Genomic DNA, 6930 nt, shown 5'->3' on the forward strand with positions numbered 1-6930 from the left:
CATGCTTGCTTTGCTTCTATTGATTGTAGGACAACGGTAATGAAGTTTAACTTTCCAAATGAACCCATTGTAAAGGGGAAGGGGGAAAACTCTATTCCTAGAGGTTGTATCTTCTCTTGTCTAAAAGCATGCAAAATGATCCAAAAGGTTGTCTATACCATATTGTAAGAGTCCAAGATCTAGACTCCAAAATTCCTCCCATTGAGTGGGTCCCCGTAGTGAGTGAATTTGCGGATGTCTTTCCTAATAATATTCCCGGTATTCCTCCCAAATGGAAAATTGATTTTGGTACTAATTTTCTACCGGATCCAAATCCCATTTCCATTCCTCTTATCAGATGACTCCGACCAAATTGAAATATTTGAAGGCACAACTCAATGATTTATAAGACAAAGGCTTTAAAATACCTAGTATTTCTCCATGGGGTGCTCCGGTTTTGTTTGTGAAGAAGAAGGATGGGTAATTAAGAATGTGTATTGATTACGGCCAAAGATGACATATCGGATTAGATATGGTCATTATGAGTTCTTAGTAATGTCTTTTAGTCTAACTAATGCTCCGGCGGAGTTTATGGTTCTAATAAATAGGGTGTTTCAAAATTATATAGATTCATTTTTCATTGTCTTCATTAACGACATCTTGGTATCTTTGAAAAATGAGGATGAGCACATGAACCATTTGAGGGTAGTGTTTCTAGTACTTAAAGATCATCAATTGTTTGCCAAGTATAGAAAATGTGAGTTTTGGTTGAGGTCGGTGATATTTCTTAGTCATATCATCTCTAGTGAGGGAGTTGAGGCTTATCCAAGGAAAACGGAGGCTGTGAAAAATTAGCCTAGACCTTTGACTTCAACCGATATTTGGAGTTCTTGGGTTTAGCGAGTTATTATTGAAGGTTTGTGGAGGGTTTTGCGTCCATTGAATAACCCTTGATTACCTTGATCCAAAAGTGTACGAAATTTGAGTGGTCGGAGGCATGTGAGAGAAGTTTTCAAATGTTGAAAGATAGGCTTACTTCCACTCCAGTGTTGACCTTTTAGATGGTACAAAGGGTTTTGTGGTATATTTTGACACATACCAAGGTGGATTTGGGGTTTGTGCTTATGCAACATGGGAAGATGATAGCCTATGCTTCTAGGAAACATAAGGTACATGAGCGAAATTATCAAAGTCATGACCTTGAGTTAGCGTCCGTGGTTTTTTTGCCTTGAAAATATGGAGGCATTAGTTATACGGTGTCCATGTTGATGTCTATACCGGTCATAAGATTCTCCAATGTGTATTTACCCAAAAAGAGTTGAATCTTTGACAAAGAAGGTGGTTAGATTTGTTGAAAGATTACGACATGAGTGCCGTTTATCACCCTAGCAAGGCCAATGTAGTTATGGATGCCTTAAGTCGTATGACTATGGGTAGTGTATTTCACATAGATGAAGCCAAGAAAGACCTCGTGAAGGATTTTCATAGGTAGGCTAGGTTGGGTGTGAGGTTGGAAGATTCTTTGAATGGCGGATTCAACGTCCATCACAACTCTGAGTCATAATTGGTAATTGAGGTGAAGTCCAAACTACACCTTGATAAATCATTGATGGAGTTGAAGGAATCGGTCCTTGGCAAGCTTGATGAGGCATTCTCCATAGGGGGGATGGTATTTTAAGGTCCCAAGGAAGATTGTGTGTTCCCAAGGTAGATGAACTAAGGGACGGGATCCTTGAGGAAGCCCATGGGTCCCTCCACTCCATTCATTCGGGTTCCACAAAAATGTACCATGACCTTAGGGAAGTATTTTGGTAGTAAGGTATGAAAAAGGACATAGAGGAGTTTTTTGCTAAGTGTTTGAATTGCCAACAAGTAAAAGCTGAAAATCAGAAGTCGGGTGGCTTACTACAAGAAATCTAAGTTCATACTTGGAAGTGGGAAGACATCAATATGGATTTTGTAGTGGGTCTACCTCAGACTCAAAAGCAATATGACTCTATATGGTAGGTTGTGGATAGGTTGACCAAGTCCACTCATTTTATTCCTGTCAAGTCTATTTATTCGGCAAAAGATTATGCTAGGATATTCATAGATAATATTGTGTGTCGCCATGGTATTCCGATATCCATCATATCGGATCGTGGTGCGCAATTCACATCTAAGTTTTGGAGGTAATTCCACAAAGGGTTGGGTACTAAGATGAAGTTGAGTACCACCTTTCATCCCCAAAAGGATGGTCAAGCTGAACATACTATTCGAATTCTTTAGTATATGCTTAGGTCTTGTATTATTGATTTCAAGGGGAATTGGGATAAGCATTTACCTTTGCTAGAGTTTGCTTATAATAATAGTTTTCATTCATCCATTTCCATGGCTCCCTATGAAGCCTTGTATGGTAGGAGATGTACGTCTCCTATTGTATGCTTTGAAGTGGGAGAGCCTTCTCTTCTTGGTCCCGATTTGGTTTATATGACTTAGGAGAAACTTCATATCATAAGGAACCGGTAGCAAACGGCCTATAGTCGGCAAAAGTCTTATGCCGATCATAGGAGAAGGGATTTGGAGTTTGAAGAAGGTGATAAGTTGTATTTTAAATTTTCACAAATGAAAGGGTGGTTAGATTTTGCAAGAAAGGGAAGTTGAGTACTCGTTATGTGGGTCCCTATGAAATCTTACTAAGGGTTCGTAAAGTTACCTATGTATTGAAACTTCCTAGTGAATTGGCTTCGCTTCATCCGATTTTCCATGTTTCCATGCTTAAAAAGTGTATTGGTGATCCTGAGTATATTCTTCCTATTGAGGGTCTTGGTTTCAAGGATAACCTCTCCTATGAGGACGTTCCGGTTCAAATTCTTCATAGGCAAGTCAAAAAGTTAATAAGTAAAGAGGTGGTTTCCATAAAGGTGTTATGGAAGAATCACCTAGTTGAGGGTGCAACATAGGAGGCCAAGGCCGACATGAAGTCCTGTTACCCTCATCTATTTGATAACAAAGATTAGTATTTCTTACTGATAATGAAAATAATGACTAAAATTGAAGTTCCTTTGATTTTTGGTGAAGTCTTGCAAAATGTGCAATTTTGTGTAACTTTACAATGATTTATAGTGAAGTGTAACATTTGAATTATAAATTTGGCACTATGTCTTGTTTGAGTTATCTTGTGCATTTTGATTTGATGAGTCCGTATGAAATGATATGTAGCATGTTGATAAGTTGAACATTGACATAATTGACACATGTAAAGCATATTGACTTCATGTTGTTGTGAGAAGAATATAACTCATAATGTAATGTTGGTCCTTATATGTGGTAATTGAAGTTTTGAATTGTTTTGTGTTAGTAATATGATTGAATTTATTCTGTATTGTTGTTGGTGTGGCTGCTAGTATTGACTCTATTCCTTCCTTCTAAGGATTTTTAGTGTCATTCAGGGGCGAATGTTTCTAAGGGGGAATAATGTAACATTTCGAGAATCCAAGACGAGTCTTAAAGTCTAATATAGGTTCCACGAAGTATAAACACTGTTTGAAGGCCTATTTTAATGAATATATGTCGTTTAGGAAGTATAGGAATCAAAAAGTCCATGAGGTTCGGAAACTAGTTCTAAGAGGTACCAGCGTGCCTAAGCCTATTTAATGAGCTTTTAGAAGTCAAAAATCTATGAAAGTTGATGGAAGGGAAGTTAAACAGTGTTTAAGATGATTCGTGGTCGAAATGTCCAGGTATGAATCCCCAATGAACAACTAAGGGCCCTTGAGGAGGACCCTAGCACGTAGGAGGCAACACTACCTGGGCAATGTGTAACCACAAGATGTAAAGGACGGCTAGTGTGTTGATCGACGAGGCGTCGATGTGAACTATATACCAACACTTAGCCAAAATGCTGGATCCCTCGCCTTCACAAGTCTCTGATCAAAATTACGGTTGTGCAGCACGGAGGGAGGCCTAGCCGTCGATGGACCAATGATCCGTCGATCGTGGTCTCGTTCATGGGCCTGCAATTTTCCTACACGTTTTAAGTTAGTATCATTTAATTATTTAATTGGTTAGGTTGTTAATTAGGGGTTCAAGGGAGAATAATTAAGTTAATTAAACCCCGATATAAAGGTCCCAACCCTCATTAGACTAAACATAACTCACAAAATAAATCCTCTTCCTTCTCTCTTCTTTGTCTCTCTATATGGAAGTCACCAATGAATACTAGATAGGGGAGGGATTTGGGAGCTTTAAGGGGACGAATTCACCATTAAATCTTCATGAAACTTTGAGGTATGGGATCTAATTAACCTTTGAGACCTTTTTCCTCAAAGGGCTCCTTCAAAGTATTTTCTAAAGTGGGGTTTTCATGTCGGTTCTTCCTAATCTCAAAAATTAGGTTATGAAATTGTTTGTTTATGTTTTATATTGGATAATATGAATAGATTGACTTACATTCTAATTTAATTATGATATATCTTGATGTTTTGATTTATTTTGTAGATGATGTTCCTTAACCCTTTGATCTAAGTTTGATATTGATATGAATTAGGTTGAAATTGGTTCAATTAATTTGGTTATTGGTTGAATTGCGATTAATTGATGTTGTTACATTGATCTTGAACAAATTTGAGTGAATTGTAGTCTTTCATGCTAGTTCTTGGGAAGATGATCTAGGTTAGAAAGTGAATTGACCTAAGTATCTTATCTTAAGCTATGATCTAGTATTGAATTGTGATGTAGTGATTCTCCTAGCCTTGTTATCATGTTGATTATTGAATTATGATGTTGTATTCCCAAAATTAGGTTGAATTGAGGTTTTGTGGTAAGACCTCGATGATGTACTAAGAAGGAGACTTGGTAAGTCTTGTGATCTCTATCCTTTACTTCAAATTGAGGTTAATCATGATTAAGTCATGATGTGATATTGGAGTATGCCTTGTTTTAGGATTGATAGGGTGGTACGATGTTGAATTGAAATGTTTTGACTATGTTGTGAGGTTGATTAAGGTGTATATTTTATAAGGATGGTTATGACTATCAATGTGCCTTATAATGATATGAAATGTTAATGTGTTAGCCTCACTTATATGAATTGTAATGAAAGAATTAATACTCATGCAATTCTAATTGAGGTATTGATGATGATTATACAAGGGTTAAATCCTATGACCTAAACTAAACTATGATTCATAATTAAATGCTTAAAGACATTTCAAAAAGGGACTCTAGCTTAGCACCGCTTGAACTAAAGTGAGGAGTGTCTCCTTCCCACATAGGGAAGGTAGGAGCACTAAAGTACTCTTGAGATTGGAGACTACAATGCATGTTGCATAACGAGGGTCCCAACTATATCTACTAGTTGTTGAACTATGTTTCCCCCATAGGAATACTAGCTAGTGGATCCACATAGTTGCTATGTTTGATGTTTTTGTACTACCTTGGCAAGTAGTCCGCCTTTCTTCAGTGTAGGGTTTTATGAAACCCGATTCCACATTAGCTCATGTGGTCTACGTCGGTTAGGGAAAACTGTTCCCAAAATGTAAAATGTATTAAAGGGTTGAACTCTAACTAGGTAAACCTAAGGGGTCTAGCTTAGTCTAGGTAGGGGTATGGGACTCTACCTAAGCATTGCACTAGTTAGCCTTGAGGGGAGTCTTAGGAGGATGTTCTTATGTATGTTTATGCTCATAATGATATAAGATACGTATATGATGAACTTACACATTGTTCATACTATATGTTGTTAGTAATCTTATGAATATGTCTCAGCTTATATTGTAAAAGTAAGATGAAATGTATATCCAAATGTCATGTCATGTGAAGTAGGGTGTTAGTCATGGTTCTTGTTGGGTTACTTGATTGAGTAAGGGTATGGGACTTTGCTTGATCATTTCACTTGTTGACTTTATGGGGGTTCATGGGTAATTGTCTTGCTTTGTTATAATGATACGTACTCTTACTCATGCTTATCGTTAAAATGACTTGAATATAGAGTTACTTGATTATGTATATGAATGGTTGATTTTACTTGACTTGATGTTGTAGTATTGTGAGGAACATGTCTATGACTTAATAAATGTGAAATATTGATTAGTACGGTCTTGTTGAATATGCATTAAGGTTTTAAATGAAAAATGCATAATAATTGAAATGTCCTTTTCTTAGCATGTTTTATAAGTATATGTGCATATGGTCTCAGACATAGTACAAGTGGCGTACTAAACCCATTTCTTCCTTCTTCCCCAACATTTTAGGTTCCTGTCGTTGAAGGCTCATTCAAGATTACTTAAAGAAGACTTTGATATTCTCTACCATCCAAGTGAGTAGGTCCTCACTTTTCGAGGGCGTTGCTAATATCTAGCTTATGGAGTTGCTTTGTTTTCTAAGACTCTTATGTTTACTGTATTTTCATTTGAGTACGATTTGAATAAGCCTATATGTGGCTTCTTTACGTTGATGTAGGGCTATGCCAAAATTACTATGATTGTTAAGATTATATAAGATGAGACAATCTTTAAGACTACGTTCTATTATATATATATATATGTGTGTGTGTGTGTGTGTGTGTGTGTGTGTGTGAGTGTGTGCAATCAATGTAGAAGGCTATGTAACCTGCCTATACGAAGGGTCTATGTATACTCGATAAATATATATATATATATATATATATATATTGTGAAAAGAATTTTAAGAAATATTTTGAGTTGATGTTGTGTCGTTTGGTATCTGAGCAACATAATTATCTTATACTTAAATATCATGAAATTCATTCCACTTGATATGTTATAACAATAAATTGATGAGAAACCTATATAAATTTCACTAATCTAGGAGTTAATTGCTAAGATACACTTAGTTTGTAGTATTATGTTATTCATCAAATTTTGTTGCGTCTAGATAGTTCAAATATGTCTAGACACATTTATCTCAAATAGATAAGGTTAAATTTGTTCTAGATACATTTTATTTAAG

Source organism: Solanum pennellii, chromosome 9, assembly GCF_001406875.1.
Source record: "Solanum pennellii chromosome 9, SPENNV200".
Classification (NCBI taxonomy): Eukaryota; Viridiplantae; Streptophyta; class Magnoliopsida; order Solanales; family Solanaceae; genus Solanum; species Solanum pennellii.